Below are 22047 nucleotides of genomic sequence, written 5' to 3'. Positions count from 1 at the left end.
TCCCCCTCATGCCGTAAAATGTTTTTTTAAATGGATGACTTGGACCGAATAATTAAGAAAAGTAGCCACTAAGTGCCCAGCATATAGATGGGAACTCCTTTAATACTGTTTAAAAAGCATCCCAGGGTGATACCTCAAGAAGTTGGTTGAGAAAATGCCAAGAGTACATGTCTGCAAAATCTAGGCAAAGTGTGGCCACTTTGAAGATGCTAAAATATAACATAGTTTTGATTTATTTTGGATTTTTTTAGTCACAACATAATTCCCATATTTCCATTTCTATTATTCCATAGTTGTGATGACTTTACTATTATTCTAAAATGTAAAAAAAAAAAAAAAGAATGAGTAAGTGACCCTAAACTTTTATATACCACAGGTATGTTGAATGCTTGATTCTGATTGGTCCACAGACATTCTGAAGGTGTGAAATTAATTTTCAAATAAACTGATGGCTATGAAGTAGTTCCAGGTCTTGACCGCATAACGGTTCCATATCACCAAATTTTTTCAGTTACTTCAAAGAGCCCTACAGGCTACCTTAACAAAATAACAAATTAAAACAAAGACATTTGTTAAAGTAAATCGGTTAAAAATGTCAAACAATGTCTAAAATATCCTACATTTATTTCTATTTCGGTTAAAAAGAGGCCTCATGCTCCCTCATCTCTCCCGCACTTACACACGCTCACACACATACGCATGCGCATGCACACACACACACACACACACACATTGAGACTAGAGTCACGACCAATAAATATAGCCGCACCCCCGTGACTTGATCAATACAACAATTTATAACTTTTAATGTTTCAATGTATTTCACCCTAATCAGCCTCACATAGCTATAGTGGAAAGCACCGCGCTCCCCCTCCCCCTCTGTTTTGCTATCACACACACGTGCGCGCACACGCACTACCTTGTTACTCCAATGCCGAAAAGCAGCGCATCCTCCGTTGCTAGTTCTAAAGTGATGTTTTCGAACTAGCAACAAAGGCTTGAGCTGTATCAAAGCTAGACAAACTTGATCAATACAACAGTTTCTATATTATCTCAAATATCTGTGGGAAACACTCTTGCGCCCCTCTCACACACACACTCCCATACATGTGGACACACAATAAATGCATTACGCACACACTTACTCGTGAGAGAAAAACAGAGCCATCATGTCAGCGCACTTCTGCATCTCAATAGGGTTGAAAAAGGTGGTTATGGCTTACAACGGAAATATGGCGACACTCACTGCTGCTGAGAAGTGTTTAAACTTACATCTTGGCAATTTTGAAGCTATGTTTTCTCATTTTCTGAGTTTCTCTCTTTTGATCACTCAAAAACAAACTCACACAAGCAAAAACGCACTAACTTGTTACTCCAGTAAGTGCTCCAGTAAAGCAGTGCAAGCCTCGTTATCCTCTGATGCCAGTCCTAAAGTGACGTTTTCGAACTAGCAACGAAGGCTTGAGCTGTATCAGAGCAAGACGCTGAATCTGTGGTGGAAGAAAGTAGTTCCACTCACAAGAGTTTTAGGGACAAAAACCAGAAAATGTCTTGAGATAAAACCCTGAACGATGTCTTAAGGTGTGGTAACCATGGTATAAGTTGAGTAATTAACTCCGGCCTGTTGAATTGTTTAAAAAGAATGCACACCCGAGATGTATCGTTGCATGTTGTGACCGCATGACCATCTCGGGTGTGCATTATTTTTCAACAATTCAACAGTCTGTCATCAATTGTTCCTTACATATGCTGTGTATGTATATATATACAGTTGTGCTCAAAAGTTGCATACCCTGGCAGAAATTGTGAAATTTTGGCATTGATTTTGAAAATACTGACTGGCATTTTCAAGGCTTTGGATATATTTTTATATTCTTTTCCATCTTTATAAAGTTCCACTACCTTGTTACACAGGTCTTTTGATAGTTCTTTTCTGCTCCCTATGGCTCAGTATCTAGCCTGCTCAGTGCATCCACGTGAGAGCTAACAATCTTATTGACTATTTATACACAGACACAAATTGCAATTTAAAAAGCCACAGGTGTGGGAAATTAACCTTTAATTGCCATTTAAACCTGTGTGTGTCACCTTGTGTGTCTGTAACAAGGCCAAATATTCAAGGGTACGTAAACTTTTGATCAGGGCCATTTGGGTGATTTCTGTTACCATTATGATTTAAAAAGGAGCCAAACAACTATGTGATAATAAATGGCTTCATATGATCACTATCCTTAAATAAAAGACATGATCAGTCATATTTTCAAAATCAATGCCAAAATTTCACAATTTCTGCCAGGGTATGCAAACTTTTGAGCACAACTGTATATTATTATTAAGAAATACCCTATATACATTTGACCTGTATGTGGAAATGTATCCCATGACCTTGGCTCTAACAGTGAAGCTATAAAAACAGATGTATAATTAATATAATTATTATAAGTAGTGTAAAAATGCATTATTTAAAATTTGTTATTGCTTGATCATGATATCCAATGCATTAACTTATTGTAAATTGATACCATTTTATTCTTATTTTTGCATGTGCATGGTGAATCAAGGATCCCAGAAACCCACAGCCCATTCTTTAAGTCTTCCATTTTAATAATTCAAGAAGTTATCTTTAGATTTTAATAATGTTAATAGTAAATGATTAACATTTGACAGTAATGTTTATCCAAAGCTAATCATAGTGCATTAAACATATGCATTTTTATCAGTAAACCTCCCTTTGTATTAGACCCATAACCTTGGCATTGAAATTCCCATGCTTTTCCCCTTGCGCTACAGGAATATTACGATATGATCTATGGATACTTATTCAGTGCAGAAATCTCTGATTAGCATTTACATTTATGCATTCGGCAGATGTTTTTTTTTTCCAAAGCCACTTATAGTGCATTCAAAATATACATTTTATCATTAAATGTTCCCTTGGGAATCAAACACATAGCCTTGGCACTAGTGCCCGACCGATATATCGGCCGGCCGATATTATCGGCCGTTATTAGCCTTTCACCGATATATTGTATCTGCGTATATTTTACCGATATGCGCCGATATGAAAACATTTTTTCAGAACATATAATGCAGAAAACAATGCTTTAGAATTTTAGCAGACAGGGCGGAGTTGAGCGGTGTCTCGGTAAGTGAACTAGCTTGTGAAATACATACTGGAAACTTAATAAACAATGACCCCATAATTTTCTCTTTTCAATATAACTAATATAACATTAACCTTGTCCCTGATAACCATGTCACTCATGTCTGTTTGCTGTTAGCCAGCTATAGTTTGTCAGTGCAGTCAGCAATGTAGCAGATTGAAAGGTAAACATCAGAGCATATTTTTGCAGACAACGATGCGGTGGTGGATTGTGTCTGATGAGTGTTGATTTCATGCTATGTTGTTACCTAGTTGGTGAGACACAATGCTGGAAAGTCAAATAAACAATGTCCATCTTTTACTCTCCGTGACAACGAGCTTATAGCTAACTAGATAATCACATAGCTACTTTCATTGTTGTCAGCTGAGTGGAAGCTAATGAGTAAACATGTATTCACCAAACTGTTTTGTTCATGATTCACAGTTTGGTACCCCCTTCAACCGAACAATTCCAGTCATTGCATTTACAAAATGTAATATTTAGAAGTCTGGTTTTCCACCGTTGAAAGTTTCCCCTGAACTTGTATAGCAGAATACGGTGTAACACCGCTGCTTATCTGTTTATCTTGACTCGGCAGTATTAATATAGTCAGCATTTGACTGATATTAAACAGTACTGATGTTTATTTAGCTATTTGTTTTATTTTTATTTATTCTTTATTTTAATGGTCAGCATTTGACTGATACTAAACAATACTGATGTTTATTTAGCTATTTATTTGATTTTTATGTATTCTTTATTTTAATGGTCAGCATTTAGCTGATACTAAACAGTAATAATGATGTTTATTTAGCTATTTATTTTATTTTTATTTATTCTTTATTTTAATGGTCAGCATTTGACTGATACTAAACAGTACTGATGTTTACTTAGCTATTTGTTTTATTTTTATTTATTCTTTATTTAAATGGTCAGTAATTGACACTAAACATACAGTACTGATGTTTATTAAGCTATTTATTGTATTTTTATTTATTTTTTATTTTCTCAGTGTTCATTTCTAGAATTTGTTGACAATGTATAATAATAATGTCAAATATTCTTTGATAAAAAATATTTGTTTAAGAAAGCAGCCTTCTGAGTACCTTTGCATAGGCATATCGGTGCAAAATTGGTGAAAAATCCACATAGAAAAGGTCTGTTTTCATTCCAGGTCAAAATGTAATATATCGGCCACCATATCGGTAATCTGTGAATTTTTCCTCTCTAAAATCAGTATCGTATTGGTCTCAAAAATCCCATATCGGTCGGGCTCTATTTGGCACTGGTAGTTCAATGCTTTACCAGTTGAGCTACAGGAACATTAGCCTTTGGATATTTAATCAGCTTGCCTTCTCTATTGAAGTCAACAGTAGCAGATTTTGTACTTCAACAGAAGCTATACTGGCTGCCCCCTTGGTTCTTCAATCTCCTTCTCACACTTGCAGCTCGCTGATTATTTGACTTTGTGTCAGGGAATAGCCATGCATATTCTCCCACCAAGAGCAGAAGCTTGAAATGAGATTCACTTGACTGCATACTCTCTTTCTGTTGAGATTGGTGCAGATTAATTGCCCTAACGGGCAACACTCTGTCCAATCACACTACCAATCACATAGCCCAAACATTTCTCACAACTGGGCCACGTTTCCAATGACATCAAAGACGAATGATGAGGTAACTGACTATGGTATAACATGCCCACAATGTCTCTTTGTTTACGAGTCTTACTCCTAGTTTGAGAACATAGTTTAACATCCAAAGTATTTTTTTGTATATATATATAAGAATTTAAAGACATCACGACGAGTTCACCAGCTCAATTTTTTTTTTTTATTTTTATTTTTATTTTATTTATTATTTTATTTATTTTTTATATATTTTTCACAGGTGAAAGAAATACATAAATAATGATCAAACCAAAATATAAAATGTCATGGATCAATATACTGAGTAATCGATTATTTTGCAGAGGGGTGCCAAAATGACACATTTCGCCATTGATCTGGAGCAAAACTACAGGTCACAAAATAACCTTAGAAAGGTGGTGGCATCATTATTTTATTTTTACAAAGAGGTAGGTAGGTCTACTACTAAAATCAGTTGACTTCAGCATCCCTTGTTGTATTATATGCTAATGGTGTGAGTCCAAAAATGGGGGAAAAACTATGTTTGTGTTGTTTTCCAAAGCTGGAGTGCCTATAACTCCAGAAGTATTAAATATATATTTGTAACCATCTAGATTCTAGTTCAGAAAAAAAACTTTCCTTTTTATGTCTTCATTTTTAATGCTCTATAATATGGTTTAATCCCAGAAATATGGTGCTCTCAATGCAGAAGGCTCCATCCAAAAATGGTTACATTTTACCCACTATCAATTGTTAAAAAAGCAAATGTGGGTCAGATAGTATGAGGCTAGTTTTTCATGTCCAAAAAAAAAAAAAAAAAAACAGAGGTCTGAAGTACATGTAATGTTGAAACTAGCAATATACCTTTATTTATTGACAGAAAAAAACAATAGTCTCAAAATAACCATTTCAAGAGTCAAAAAATACACTATTACTAAAGTGTATGGGTGTCAGAGACCATACATATTAGAGATTTAGTTGGTTTGACATAGAATAAACCTGTTGTTCCATATTTGGAGCTTTCACTTATTATATAGCAATATGATATATTTTATTAGCATTCATATGGAAATCTATGTCTTTTGATTGCAGACTTGGGTGTCATGGCAAATCTGAGCACATTGCAGACATTGTTGAGTTCTCGTTGTTGAGATATTTACTCAAACTCTACAGGACACACATGTGAGATAACTAGGATCTCTTACACAGCAAAAGTCTCTATTTGCTCTCAGCCGCTGTCTGTGAGAAACAGTTGAGATATTGAAAAGATCTCATTTGTCATTTTTCTTTCCTATGTATGATTGGCCGCTGTTAACAGTAGCAGTTTTAACCACCACGCAAACCACGCAATTGCGTGGGGCCCCGGAGGTCAGCCCCCCCCCCCCCGGATCCAAAGTAATAATAATAATACTGTATCATATTATAATAACAATCTAATAATTCAAAAATAATCAAAAATAATTGTTGGGATATAATATTAATATATACGGTAACAACTGAATTTCAAAATGTTATTGGGTGAAGTAGTGTTTTGCAAACCCTGTTCACACGCACACACACACAAAGTGTTTTGTAAACATATATGTAGGTAAATATTGCTTTTTTATCACTGTATTGTGGAAAAACTGGAAAACATGAATTAATTATCTTTAACTAGATTTGTATTTCATTAAACATTTTGAATGTACTTGTCTACAATGACTGATAGGAAGTATTTAAAATTATGATTTAAAATTAATTTTGTCATTTTTGTAGCAAAAATGTTTCGAAATGGGGCCCCGGGTTGATTTGTTGCTTGGGGACTCAGAAATCGTAAACCTGCCCCTGACTGTTAAATTATGTCTTCAGTGTCATTATTTGAAGACCCTAGAGGGAGAAGAAGCCTTTTATTCTTTCAGATCAATATGTCAGTCACATTCACCATAAAGCCTTATTTCAGTATTGAAGTACTGTCTTATACTTAATACATCATAAAAAAGATACAAACAAATACTGAACTCATCAATACGTGCCAAGCAGTCATTCCATGTAACAGTATTCAAATAAGCATTATACAGTAGCATGAGTAATGTCTTTTAGACTTGAAGGTTTTGAAGTTTCTGCATGGTGACACCAAACAGTCATGGTAAAAATGTCAGCACTGATTTCACTTAAAACATGTGGGTGCATTTAAAGGGATAGTTCACTCAAAAATTAAAATTCTGTCTTTATTTGCTCACCCTCTATTGTCTCAAACCTGTGTGCTACAAAACAAGTATAATACAATAGAATATAATAGCATTTTTAATAAAATATAAAATGACATAACATTTTTGAGTGAAATATTTCTTTAAGGGACAGCTCTTTGACATGTCTGCTGTATGTGTGTCAAACTTTAACGTGTGAACCCCAGGGACAGGGCATGTGTGTGGAAATGATAAATGGCAGTAATGAGCGTAAAGTTGAGAAGTCAGTGACTGCCTCGTGTCCCTGCTGTCTTTCAAGAGTCATCCTCTGCTCAGCCTTCATCTTTCTTTCTCTCTGGTTTAATCGTCCAAGACTTACCTCCTTCCACACCTCCTTCTGCTGTCCATCTAATTGATGGCCGGACACACTGGAGAGGCCTTCACTCCTTTTCTATCTCTCTTTTAATGTCTAGCCTTTCAAAGACGATGGCAACTTGCGAAGGGCCTCTCGTTCCCCCTGCCCATCTCCTCAACTCATATTTTTACTCCCTCCTTCAATACGTCTCTTCTTTTCTTTATTATTCATTAAGTTTCCTTTCAAAGCTCCAGAGAGAAAATCTGCTGCTGGACTTAAACCCACCTGCAGGAGCGAGAGAAAATGAGCAAGGGATAACAAACGAGAATATAAAGATTGAAAGGGAGAAGCTTGTGGCGGTGCTATAGAGGGGTGGAGGTGCTGAACAATGTGAGGATACAAGTGAATCTCATAAAATCATTCTCAGCTGTCAATTTCATTCGATTCTCGTGACAAAAATACAGTAATTTTAACTCCATTACAGAATAAAAAACAAGTATTACAATGTTTGTTTAGCCTTTAATAAAAAATAATAATAAAAAAAAACAATAAAAAAAAGCAATAAGCAATAAAAAAAAACAAACTGAAATTATGAATAAATACTCTGTGATTGAAATAAAATATTTTTATTTATTCATTTTTTTTTTGCATTCCTGTTATGAGTATCTCATACAATAATGTGTCCAGACATGTTATTTGCACGTTTTATTCGCAATAGTGAATCTCTCTTGTTTTGTTTTAACTGTTTTAAAGTACTTTTTTTTTTTCTTTATTTAAAATCAGCATAAATTAAAGGCACAACAGAACAATGATGATTTAATGATATATTGTGATTTAATACAATTAACAATAAAATTATAAATAATAATTATGATTAAAAAAATGATGATGATGATGATAATGCCGATGACGATATTGACGGCAACAACAACAATAATAAAAATAATAATAATAATAATAATAATAATTTTATAATAATAATAATATTATTATCATATTCTTAAGAATCTCATAACCATAATATGTCTGTTATTTATTCATTTGATTTATTATTATTTATTTAATGTATTCATAATATAAAAAAAATAAACATAAACGTAATGGTCCTCAAAATAGGCTCTGAATTAAGATTTCAGATTTCTTTAATTATATATATATATATATATATATATATATATATATATATATATATATATATATATATAATTTTTTTTTTTTTTTTTTTCAGGTGAAATATTACCTTTTTGTGTTTGTTTGTTTGTTTGTTTTTGAGTCAGTAGCGATGAGATTCGCAAATACACTGCCAGAACTGGGCACTGACAGTCAATTTGAAAAAAAAAAAAAAAAAAAAATGTATGATCTTCCAGTAAAAAGCCAGATTACAGGAAACCAGATATACACATTCACTCTGGGAAACACTGCAATTTAACACACCCTACACTATGACTACCTTTACCTAAAAATAAGTGCTTCAGGGGGGTTTTGGTCTGGCAGTGAATGCACTAAAAGAGAAAGCTAGAAGAGCATTCTATGCTATTAAGGTCAAATTTACCCAAACAGACATTCCTGTAACAGTTTGATGTAAAATGATTATGCCTATTGCCTATTGATGTGAGGTTTGGGGTCAACTCTGTCTGGCAGATTACTCTAGATGGGACAAACACCCCATAGAATCCCTGCATGCAGAATTCTGTAGAAACAGTCTAAGAGTTCAGAGAAGAACACCTACTAAGGCATGCAGGGCCGAACTAGGCAGATACCCCCTAATTATACATATTGAAAAATGGTCCCTCAAATTCTGGACACACCTAAATTCCAGTTCCCCAACACACTGCAACATGAAGCCCTTAAAACCCAAGAGATGAAGCCTAAAACCAGTCCCCTTTGTCAGCTGGCTCTGAAGCTCACAAACCCACTAACAACTAACAAAAACCAGTTTCAGATTAGCTCTGCTGAACAAAACCAAATCAGAATAAATCAAACCATAAAAGAAAGCAAAAATTCATACTTGGACCTTTGGGATAATGAAAGTAAAAACCAAAGCAAACTGGAATGATATCAGGCCCTAAACAGAACATATAATCTAGCAGAATACCTCCACACTGTAAGAGATCCATAACAGAGATGGATCCTCACCAAATACAGGCTCAGTGATCACAGTCTGGCCATAGAAAAAGGCAGACACAGACAAACATGGCTTCCAAAGGAAGAATGAGTCTGTGCTCACTGTGACACTGGTGAGGTCAAAACAGGGACATACGTTCTCCTTCACTGTGAGAAATTTACAGAGGTGAGAGAGAAATACTTTGACAAACTCTCAAACTTCATGCCTTTCAGTTCAGCAGAAACAGATCAAATGCAGGTGTTACTGGGGGAGGACAATCATGCATCAGTTGCATTGAGCTGCACACCCTCAGAAACCAATCACTGCCTTAATGTACTTCAGTCACAGTATTTTTTATGTTCATAATGTCTTGTTCAATGCTCATTTTATGTTTTATTGTATAGTGTATATTGTTATGATATATATATATATATATATATAAATAATTACCTGGCACCTTATTGTAATGATATTTTTATTGTTATTTGTTACTGTTTTATTATTTATTTATTTATGTCTTGTCATTATCTGTTTTGTGCATTAATGCTTTGGCAATATTGTATGTAAACACAATCATACTAATAAAGTACTTTAAAAATTGAATTGAGAGAGAGAGAGAGAGAGAGAGAGAGAGAGAGAGAGAGAGAGAGAGAGAGAGTTAACAAGGGTTGGCGCAGGCATGACCAACACTGCGAGCTGGCCAATCAGAGCTCTTGACTTGCCTGAGCCTCTGCAGTGGAGGGAGGGAGCGAGAATTCTCCCACACACATGCACACTCACTCACACACACACGCACACTCACCCTGAACGGAGCAGAGCATCACACGCTTGAAAGGGGAGTGCAGACACTGTGACAATGTTACGCGTGGGACAGCGAGTCTGTTTGGAAACTTTACCATACACAGAGGAAACACGGAGGCAATTATGGACATGTTTTATTAGGTACTGCAGAAAATGTTCTATTTTTTGTTACCTCTATGGGCACAGAGCGCTTGTGTTTGTGCTGTAATGAAGGAATGTGTATAGGATAGAAGTATGCATGTGTATGCACAGAGAGTTGTTATTATTATATTGTGATAACGTTATTATTTTTATTTTATTAATAGTATTATTGTTTAATTATATTCTAGACATTTTATTTTAATTCTTTTAAATGCAAGTAAAGTGTGTAAATGTGTATGTATATGTATATAAAATGTTGTTACCAATGCATTGGCAATGTGAAGCTGTATGAAAATATGAGTTAAAAGCAGTTAAAAGGAAATAATTAAATTATGAATTTATAAAGTTGTGGTGCATCAACCAAATGCATCAAGGGTGTAGATTTATCTTGAACATTGGGGGGGTTGCAGTGTGAAGCACTTACTGTACATGTTTCCACTGATCATGGTATAAATATTTGAGGTGGGGGGTTATACTTGCTTCTTTTGATTATTGGGGGGGTAACCTTCCCCTATCCCCCCTGGAATCCACGCCCCTGTAAAGCATGTATGGATATAAGAGAGGAAGTAAACATAATGTGTGCGAAAGATATTCGTGTTCAGTATGCAGTATGTGTTAAGTGTACTGCTGGGTTTGCTGTAGATCCCCAGCTGTGCTGCGTGAACTAACACTTCTGGAGTTTGCACGCAGATGCAAGCTTCATCAGATTGCATGTGCGTTATCCAGAGCACAGAGGCAGGCACAGTTGAAGCGAGCATGTCTGCAGCTTAGAAGACTTATCTTCTTACAGACGCACTTAAAATCCACCGTGAGCCATGGCCGAGCTGTCATCCAGACGAGAGGACAGAGCAATCAGGGGCGGTAGATAAATGCTAATAATGTTTGGGTGGATTCCACTGCTGGAGAAGTTATTGGAGCATGGAATGCATGTGTGGTGTGGTGTCAGATGCTTTATAACAATAACAATGGGTCTGTCATTTCTTTAAAAGACAGCTTGTTTTCTTTTTGGTACTCTCACAACACCCACTCAGTGTTCAAGATATTACGTTTCATTTATTACTGCGTGTGAATGAATGGTTGTATGTGGTTGTAGTTCGACAGAGTGTGTGCTGTTGGACTGTCAAGGGGTGAAATGGATGATTCAAAAGAAGAAAAAAAAGAAGAGAGATAATGAAAGTGATAAAGAAAGTTTTTAAAGTCGGCCATAAATGGAGAACATTGTTTTTTCTTGGCTCTTCTGGTATGATTCAATTTGCAACACTTTGCTTAAGAGTTAGTAAAGGGATTTTATTTTATTTTATTTTTTATTTTATTTTTAGCAGTAGCGTCGTGCCTCGAATTTCACCCTCAGCCAGTCAACGTAGTTAACATATAGCAAGGATGTGGTAATTTCCAACACAAAATCTACCAGTTCTTCATTTGTCTTAATGTGTCAATGTGTGGAGAGCTTTTCCTCATGAGACAATTTGTTGATATAGATTTTGTTGAGATGATAAAAACAGTCATGACCTTCAGATTAAGTGAGTGCCGTTATTTGGGGCTTTTTCCACCTTGTATTGATTAAAATAGGAATGGCATTGATAAATAATATAGGGTGGATTCAAACCTGCATCTCTTGCATGAGCACCACAGAACAACCTGTCTGGAGCGCATGTGCCAACTGCTAAACCATGGTTCAAATATATATATATATATACCAATAATATGCAAGTGTACATATGTTCACTATTGACTGTGTTTTTCAATCAGCAACAAAAGAGTGCCATGATATTAACCTTGTTTTTGGACAATGTGCCATGGTAATATCATTGTTGGTCAGATATGGTTGTTTGGACATGATCAATGGCAGTACCATGGTATTTTTTGAAGTACCTTGGTTGTACCGTGGTTAATTAATATGGTAATCATTCAGTACCATGGTACCTTGTAGTAATTTTTACTTAAACAGAAGATATCAGCAACTGCCAAGTCCAGATTTCTTAGCTGGCAAATAAAACCTATTCTGAATTCTGATAATAATTATATTTATAATTATAATAGTATTAAAAACAGCTGCAGGCAGCAATTATGGGGCCAAGCACACCAACAATGATATAATACATATCAATAATTATCGACAATAATATTTTGTGCCGAGGACACATACCAAGTTTCGTAATGATTCGCCAGTGTGTTTGTAAAATGCAGCATTGTATGAAAAAATTCAAAATGATCAATGCCCAATATGGCCGACATATGAACATTTGGTATCAATCAACTCTGTATGCCCCAAGAAATCTACTGAGACCAACTGAGTCTTATGAATGTAGGTCAAACTATTCAGAAGTTATAAGCAAAAAAATAAATAAAATAAAATAATAATTGTACTTCTTTCAGACATGACCAGTAGGGTGTGCTGTGTCGAAACTGCTCATGTCAAGTTTCATTTCATTTTAAAATGCCAAAGCGTTGCCAAGATGTTACTTCACAATCTCTTTGGTGTGTTCACCATTGAACTCATTGATGCATTATACAAGAATGGTTTGGTCTATTAAAAAGCTTTTGAAATCCTTTTATCAAGAGTGTCTCAAGATAATGCATGCCAATTTTTTTGCAAAACAGATCCAGGAGTAAAAAAAACTAAAACAGTGAAAATTCAACATGGCAGAAAGTTAACCATGGTAGAGTTTTGTTTCTAGGCCTTATGATTCAAAACTTATTTGTATAAACATAAGATCAACTTATGAGCTGTTAATGGCACTAGTGGGTAGAGATAGAGACCCCAAATTTGCTGTATTTAAGTTCAGACTCTCCTCTATTGGTGTGCCAAATTTCATAACTTTCCTCCAAATTGTTCAATGGGCTGACTTCAATGATGGTAGAAGAAGAACAGGAAAGAAGGCCAACAGATACAATATGTTCCTACCTTTGGTTGTTTGACCCGTAATAATAATAATAATAATAATAATAATAATAATAATAACAATAACAATAACAACACATTGTATTGATAGTGTGCCTTTCCCAAAATTAAGATCAGTTTACAAAAGCATTAACGATTAATAATCTTTTTTTTTTTTTTTTATTTACAAGCTTGTTAAATACAGCTGTTCATATCACCAGCCAGCAGACCAATCAGAGCAGACTGGGCTTTTTGGAAAGGGGGGTTTTAAAGAGACAGGAGCTACAAAGAAGTGCTGCAGCAATGTACAGTATGAGAAAACGAATGTGTATTTTGAACATTAAAACATGTAAACCTATACTAGTAGACCCCCAAAATACATAATAAATCAATCTTTGAACCTTCACCTTGTAAATCTCTGAAAAGCCATTTGTACCAAACAATTCAGAAAACCAAAGTGTCAATACTTGAATCAAACCCTTGAGGCATCTTAACCTTTAGACCTTCCATACTGTTCCACTAATTTATATTAATGGGTCCTTCTAATAGAGAATAAATACCCGACTATCTCACCTAGACGTTCACAGGCGGACGTAGTCTATACGCTGACAGCTCATTACTTCCTGTAACCCTTTAATTAAGCAAATACTCTTATGCTAAAAGCTGGCAGTGTCACAGTTCACAGAAAGTCATTAATACTATGAATTAAACTAGCAATGGAGGCTGATTTGGTTGCGCCTGCAGGAGCCTAATGTCTACACTTCTCTGTTTGTTGTGTTACGATGTCTGTTCAAGACAAATACTGCATGGCTTATTGCTAAGTGTTGAGGCAGTGATTTCAAACAGCTCTTCGAGGAGAGGGAAACATCGTTAGGAAGACAAAAAAGCTTGCAAAGAAGTGATTATCCTGCTGTGCAAGACTGTTAAGGATGCTTATGGTTGTCATGAAAGTAGCGATTTGTCTCGGTAAAATCGAAAAATGGATAATGAAACATGAGTGGGGATCACATAGAATTGTGATGGCACATCTTTCTTTTTTTTAACTCCTCTTGTATTTTCTATTCCGTTTTTCTTTCTTTTCTATAATGTTCTCTTCTCTCCCTCTCTCCTCCATCTGAATCCACCCTTCCCTTAACATTAATTCATTTTCTCTTCTTTTATTTCCCTCCTTTATTTATTTTTTCTTTGTTACCCTTACTTCCTTTCAACTTTCCTCCTGGAACCCATTCTTTTCTTGCCATTGCTTCCTTTCCTTTTCCTCTTTTCATTTCCTTTTCCTTTCCTTTCCTTTCCTCTTCTCTTCTCTTCTCTTCTCTTCTCTTCTCTTCTCTTCTCTTTCCTTTCCTTTAACTATCCTTCTTACAGGTTCATACTCTTTCTCTCAAACACACATGGTCAAATGGGCTGATGCTGTTTATTCCCCCGTTATTCCACTGTCTTGTCAGAGTAGTGTGACCCACTGATTGAGGATACAGAGGAAAAAGTCAGCCATGATAAACATTTCATAACTAAAGCTAAAGAAGATCATCTGTACACACACACACACACACACACACACACACCAAATACACATACTGCACACTCATGGGATGTGAAAGCCACTTCACACATCACGCAGTAAATGAGACTGCAGACAAAACATGCATTCATGCTAATTGCTTTGTAATAACACTCATCCAAGCACACAAAGCCAAATGCACATACACTCCATGACCACAAGCTGTGAAACATGGGAAACAGGCAGAAATAGCAACAGTGATACATACAAGCAGTTCTGTGATTGTGAAAGTGAGAACAAGAGAAATAGTGCGTTGGAGCAGATGTGATCAAAGAAAGAAGGCTGTTACACCCCAGTGGCACTGATTATTTTAGAGACCACAGTCTCCTACCGTGAAGCTCAAAACACAAAACACACATTCTGCCACGTCACTTAGCCTTTTGGTTACACAGAAGCGCTTTTTGTATTACATAAATTATTAATATCTACATTTTACACTGCATTAATGTATACATTGTATGTAGTATTTTAAAAAAGTACACAATTTATCAGTACATAGATTCCCTGAGAATAAAACCCACAACCTCTACTTGAGCTACACGAACATGACCTTTGATGATTTTATTGAGCTTTTCTCCTTCTTTAGAGCCCCAGTCCCTTTTAAAGAAAAGAGCACTCTGGCAATTCTGAGGATGAGTAAATGATGACATGTGAAATCATTTTTGAGTGAATTATTCCTTTTAAGAATGTACTGGCTCTGTCTATGACATATCTTCTCTACAGACAGAGACTGAGAGCAATTTGAGTAATCCAGTCAGTGAATTTAATACTATATAAGATGAAAACTTCTTCATCTAATATAATTGTCTCTTTACTTGACAAACATAGTCAAAGTACAAAAAAATAAATGCCACATTTCAGTCTGATGAAAGTATATATGGCTGGTTTGTTTCCTGATATCAAACATAATTCGAACAGAATTTTAGAAAGGGTGTTGATGTGTATTTTAAAAACCCAATTGACATAGAGAGAAACCAGAATGAGTAACGGGTGTGATCTGCACTTTTTCTGTCACAGGAGCACAAATGAAGTGACTGGGATGACTTCAAGACTCGTGTGCAGTTCCGTGTTTCAGACTGCGTGCGCAACACTCGCACAAAACAGCTGCATGTGTTTGGATGGGAGGCATGTTTGGAGCGTGGGATGAATGTCGTTGAATTTGCTTTGACGGTCACTCGAGCGAAATTTCATGCTACAGAAGTGGATTCAGTGTCATTTTTTCTCACGTTCTAGACAAGCTTTTCATCTAATGACACGTGTAGCTGTCAATGGAAAAACTGCATTTCATTATTTCTATCAGTCTCACGTGAAGCCCTGACCACTGATATATACGTGCACATGGATATGTCGACATACACAATGTACAAACCTTGCAAACCGCCGTTTTCTGCTCGGTATCACGTTTTCTAAAGCCAAACCAATTCCACACCATGGAGGATGCATTTTTTCCTTCATAATCTCTCATCTTCTCATTCAAATGAATTTGAGGAACAAGTAGTCACTCCGCCTTCCTCCATTTATATGACCGAGTGTGTAATGTGTGCTTGTTATGTGCTGTACACATTTCTCGTGTGGCAATTTTGTGTTACCACGATAGAGACAATAATCCAAAATATATACCGGTTGGCAAATTTCTACCGGTTTATCATGTCTACCGATATATCGCCCACCCCTAGTCAGGATGTAACAGAGGTGGGTAGTAACATGCTGTATTTATCCGTTACATTTATTTGAGTAACTTTTTGGAGAAAAAAAAAAATGCTTTTAGAGTAGGTTAAAAAGTGGATACTTTTTACTCTCACTCAAACAAATTTCTAATTACATTTTTTTACATTTACTTCTTTACAATGGGCGACGTTCCTGTCATTACATTACTGGGTTTAATTTTAGTTAATGTGTAATTTATTGAGAGATTATTGAATGGGACTTTTACGACAGCGGAAGTTCACACAGCTGTGCACGCTGTCACAGACTGTCACACAAGCGAGTCCATCACTGCTGCAGCATCAAGCTCTTCAAACAAAGTGAAACACTTTCTTTGCTCCGCACAGTGAAAAAAGAATAGTTTAATCATGCAACAATTTTAATTTTGGGGTGAACTAACCCTTTAAAGTGATAGATCATCCTTAATTTAATATTCTGTCATCATTTCCCTACCCTTATGTTGTTCCAAACCCATGTGACCTTCTGTATTCTGTGGAAAACAAAAGACAGAATGTTAGAGACTGACAGTCTCGGTCACCATTCACTTTCAGAATATGGAGAAAAAAACACATTCACTGAAAGTAAATAGTAACTCACTATTACATTCTGTCTAAATTATCCTTATTGTGTTGCATGGAAGAAAGAAAGTCATATGGGTTTGGTGGTGAATGATGACAGTATTTCCATTAATAATAATAATAATTCTGTAATACATGTTAAATGTGTATTATGTAATGGAATATAGGGGAGTTAACAACCATTATGTAATTTGAGTACTCTTTTAATTGGATACTTTCTTACTCTTACTCAAGTAATTATTTATGTTAGTACTTTTACTTCTACTTGAGTAATTATTATTTTTTTTATTTTTTTATTTTTTGGCTACTCTACCCACCTCTGGGATAACATTAGGGGTTCCCATTGTTGTCATAATCAGTAATATTGTTCCTGTTTGTGAACATTTAACTTCACGGTCTGACGTTGCAGTGTGTATCTGGACATCTAGGAATCCTTAAGATTCCAAGGGGCTTAAGCATGACGAATTGAACAGCTCACAGGCTATTTATATGTTACATCTGACATAGGGCTGCACAACTAATCGTATTTTAATCGCAATCACTATTTCTGCCTCTCACGGTTAATTAAGCATAATTGTCTGTGATATTATTGAGCTAGCAAACAGAAATGATCAGCCAGTTAAAGTAGCAAATTGTTGCTCATTTTTATAATAGGTTGTGACTAAAGATGATAGGTCAAATCACAAGCGCTTTTGAGTCTATTTTCAGCTCTCCTGACCAATCGAGCTCTCATCAGATGTTCGCCACTGACCAATCACTTTTCAGTTTGAGCATGCACTGACATACGGAGCCACAGATGTTTACGAGTATGTTTCATATATCGCTTTGATTGATACAAGGCTCGCATCAGAAAGCTGGAACATGCTGCCTTCGGAGACTATGTGGAAGTAGGATGAAAATCTGGTGCCTTTCAAACTTCTCTGATACCAGTCATTCAACAACTCTGTCTGTTCAGACATTAACTGATTACGCAGCAAGTCAGCTGAATAAACTTTGGTTGCAGTGCAGTGTTACAGCAGTTTTGGAGCGGTTTTGTGCTCAGTAGCCATGAATTCCATCTCGTGCTCTCATTAAACACCGTCAGCTGTTCGATTTGTGCGTGCCGCTAATTTGTGTTGAACGCGCTAAGAAGCCCTCCAGATTTACCTCATTGCACACTTGCGTAATTTCAGGTATGTTTGGCCATTACAAGTGTCTAAACAGTAAACAAGTAAACACATGACAACAGGGTTTTGTGGGTGGATGAGGAGATAAGAGCATTTCACCATGTTTGGATAGAGCACCAGAGGCTGCCAAAACTGTTGTCAACAGAAACAAAACACACACTTCCTTCATTTTATTTATTTTTTTTTTACATCAATGTAAAGGCTTGAGACCATTTAGCATTGCCACCTGCTAAATTATTACAGAAATATATTTATACTGCTTATTGCAATAATAATAATAATAATAATAATAATAATACAATTAAATATTTTTTTAAAGAGAACTTAAGTGTGAAAACCCTTAAATTGGAGGTAAAGCATGGAATAAATTTGGTAATAAAATAAATACCTGTATGTCGTTTAAACACCTTGTTCAATATGAGAGCTGCTGTTTAATGTAATTTTATTTTTTATTTAAGAAAAAAATATCAAAGCTGTGGCAACAGTGCAGCCCTGCAATAAAAATAAATAAATAAATAAATACAATTTCAAAGGGCAGAATAATCATGATTAATAATCGTGGTTAAAATTTTAAGCAAAATAATCTTGATTATCATTTTAACCATTACCATGCAGCCCTAATCTGACACATAGCAGGGCATCAGGGAGAGCTCTTTAAAGAAGGGATTCAAACCAGTATTCATTCAGCCTAAAGGTCCACACTTCTCCTAAATATTAAAGTATTATAAAGATGAAAACAAATTTAAAAATGTTTTTCATATAAATAAGTAGAATATATGTGGTATGCGGTTTAACATAAATTGTATAACTTGCAACCACGTGTTAGGTAGCACTGACCTGAGGCGACATGGTGTTTTCTTTACTGAAAAACGAGCCTGTTTCAATTTCCACTGGCACCGATACCCTGTGGAGGTTCCTGGGGGCCCTGGCTGACCTCTGAGTGCCTGAGAGAAAACAAACCTGAAATAAAATGCCACCCCGGGAAACGTGTGTGTGCATTAATACATTATTTTAGCTTACTTTGCTATATACAGAGAAGGACACAACTTGCCGAGTTTCAAAGATCTTAGGGCAAAAAATGGCACAGTGTTTATTTAATGTTTATTTAAAAGCAACAACTATACATAAAATGTTTATTTGACAGAGCCCAAGTGCGTGAAAGTGTTTTTGCGAATGTATATTAAGAATAAGTTTGTGTCTGTTTGGTTTTAAATAAAACCAAACCATCCATCCAGGGTGTTATCATATCATACATCATATTGTATTTTCTGCGTGAATGTATGTTGGGAATGGGCATAGCTAAGACATGCTGATAATGCTTCCTAGCAACTGGAATACAGTGTTAAAGACCTTACAACTCAGTAGGCAGCTCAATGTACAGTATTTAGTAAAACACAGAAGAGAGAGGTGCTAATTCAGTCTCACAGATCTGAAAACAGGAAGTTAGAAGGACGAGTTACACGTTGAAATAATGTTAGTGAGGTAATGTGAAGGAAAGAGGGAGAGGTACCAATGTGCCTTCTCCTTGTATGACTTCCTTCTTTTTCTGTGGAACACAAAAGGAGATGCTAGACAAAATGTTAGGCTCAGACACCAAAGTGAATGGTGACTGAGCTCAGAAATGATATACTTCACCTTTAAATGAAAGTTAAAGGCTTAAATTAAAATTGTAGCAATGGAAACACCACAGTGACAAAAACCAGAAAAAAAAAAAAAACGAAAAAAAAAAAAAACGCTATGTCATACACCACCATCCTTTCTTCTTTACTTTCAAGGATTTTCTGTGTCTGTCCTTTTCAAAACTGCATTCACTGATGGCCAGAACTTGCATACTCGATTCTTAGGGTGTGTTCACACTTGGCAGGTTTGGTTCGATTAAAACGATCTCTGGTGCGATTGCTCTGTTAATGCGGTTCATTTGAACAAGTGTGAACGCTGCCATCCGAACCTTGGTGCGCACCAAACAAGCGGACTGAGACCCCCTGAATGGTGGGTCTCGGTCTGCTTCCAAACGATCTCTGGTGCGGTTCGACTGATATATGAACGCAGCATGGACCAAATACGTCTAAACGGTCCAATAACAGGAAGTAATTTGCCTTTAATACTGACCTCAAGCATACCTGGTTCTTCTCATCACAAGAGCTATGTTGCCCATTACAGTTCGGTACAGGCGTCGGAACCACCGTCTCCTTGCAGCATATCTTCATCTGTGTGTGCACTGGAGGAATTCCTGGTGCTGTTTTGACTCCTTTACATGTTTTATTAGCTCTTCGTTTGTTCTCAGCTGGTGAAAATACAACCATACCTGTATATACATAAATCCAATGAGCGCATTTAGCTCAGCAGCCAGCATTGTTTTGGATGTTTGGCAAGTTCCATCGCAAAATATACGCCATAAAAGCTGTCCAATCAGGTTGTGACCTTATCCTTATGTCTTTTGTTTTGTATCTTTAAGTTCGGTGTTAAAAATGCCAGTGTGAACGCTTTTGGCCCGAACCAAGAGAATCGAACTACAAGTGTGAACAAACCCTAGACTTAACAGTACTCTTTAGTATATAAAACGAGATGAATCAGCATAGATTATAATTTTTCATATATTGTGTGATCTCTCTCTCCTTTTTTGTCATACACACATACTCACACTCACCATGCTTTTGGGAATTTTTGGGCAGAGCTCAATGTGCAGCGTGCATTTGCATGGGGCAATTCCTACTTTCTGCACAAATTTAAGCTGAACATCTGAAGTGAGAGTACCACCTTACTGGAAGCCAATACATAGGTATTCTATATTGGTTCTAATGCATTCATAATGCCTTATAATGCGCTTTATAGAACAGTTAGTTCCAGTAATCTAATCTCATTGGACAAGGGTTGGACAGTGTTCCAAAAGTGTTGATATTTAGTATTACAGTACTGGGACACTTCAATGTTTGTATTACTCCACTTGTCTGTGGCGTTATAGAGAGACTTGCATTCTGTGAGTTGCTCAGCAACACAGTAAAAAATCCCCCCCAAAAAAATCGTAATCAGTTAATGGCTGAACAGACCAAAAAAATAAATAAAAAATAATATATATACATATATACAGTACTGTGCAAAAGTCTTAGGCACATAAGATGTTTCACAAAAGCATTTGTCTTAAGATGGTTATTTATATCTTCAGCTGAGACAGCCTAAATAGATAGAAGAATTCTCCAAGAAGCTTGGAACATCCTATCTGCCAACAACCAAGAAAAACTGTGTCCAGGTGTACCTAGGAGAATTGTGCTGTTTTAAAGGCAAAGGTGGTCACACCGAATATTGATTTAGCTTTTTTATTTTTACTGGACTTTGTATGACATTAAGTGATAAATGAAAACTATTTATGGCATTATTTTTGAAGACATCCTCACTATGCAACATTTCTCACTAGTGCCTAAAATTTTGCACAGTACTGTGTATATATGATTCTCATTAATGTAGCAGTCATTTTTAACTGTAATATATATATGTGTGTGTGTGTGTGTTTGTGTGTGTTTGTGTGTATGTACAATATATATATATATATATATTAAAGGTGCTACAATTAGAATATCATAATGATTCTCTTTTGTTACATTGTGGTAATGAGAATTGGGGGGTACAATTTGTGTAACTTATGAAAATATGGCCCTTAATAACCTTATAATAAGGCTTGATTTTCTTAATGCAAAACTTAATTTATTATTTGTTCATTTTGATTTAGAGTTAAATAAGACCTGGACATTTTCGTGACAGGTTTCATGAGAATCACCCTGTTGCACTTGCTATAATAAATTTGGCATTACCATGTTTTGTATACAAA

The 22047-nt window shown here is 35.8% G+C and overlaps 1 protein-coding gene across 2 annotated transcripts in view; it reads left to right on the top strand.

Annotated features, from left to right (window-relative positions):
* Positions 1-22047, top strand: part of LOC127427317 (cadherin-18-like) — a 286332-nt gene that overhangs the window by 158306 nt on the left and 105979 nt on the right. Inside the window, exon 1 of one of the 2 annotated variants that reach the window (XM_051674863.1) lies at positions 10029-10337. The exons of the other annotated variant lie outside the window; for it this stretch is intronic. The gene's annotated coding sequence lies outside the window, so the exon portion shown is untranslated. Of the gene's footprint in view, positions 1-10028; positions 10338-22047 lie in introns of those variants that run through there. 2 annotated transcript variants of the gene reach the window in all.

This window comes from Myxocyprinus asiaticus, chromosome 36 (genome assembly GCF_019703515.2).
Source record: "Myxocyprinus asiaticus isolate MX2 ecotype Aquarium Trade chromosome 36, UBuf_Myxa_2, whole genome shotgun sequence".
Taxonomy (NCBI): domain Eukaryota; kingdom Metazoa; phylum Chordata; class Actinopteri; order Cypriniformes; family Catostomidae; genus Myxocyprinus; species Myxocyprinus asiaticus.
Note: the sequence above shows the minus strand (reverse complement) of the source record. Positions and strands in the feature narration are given on the sequence as shown.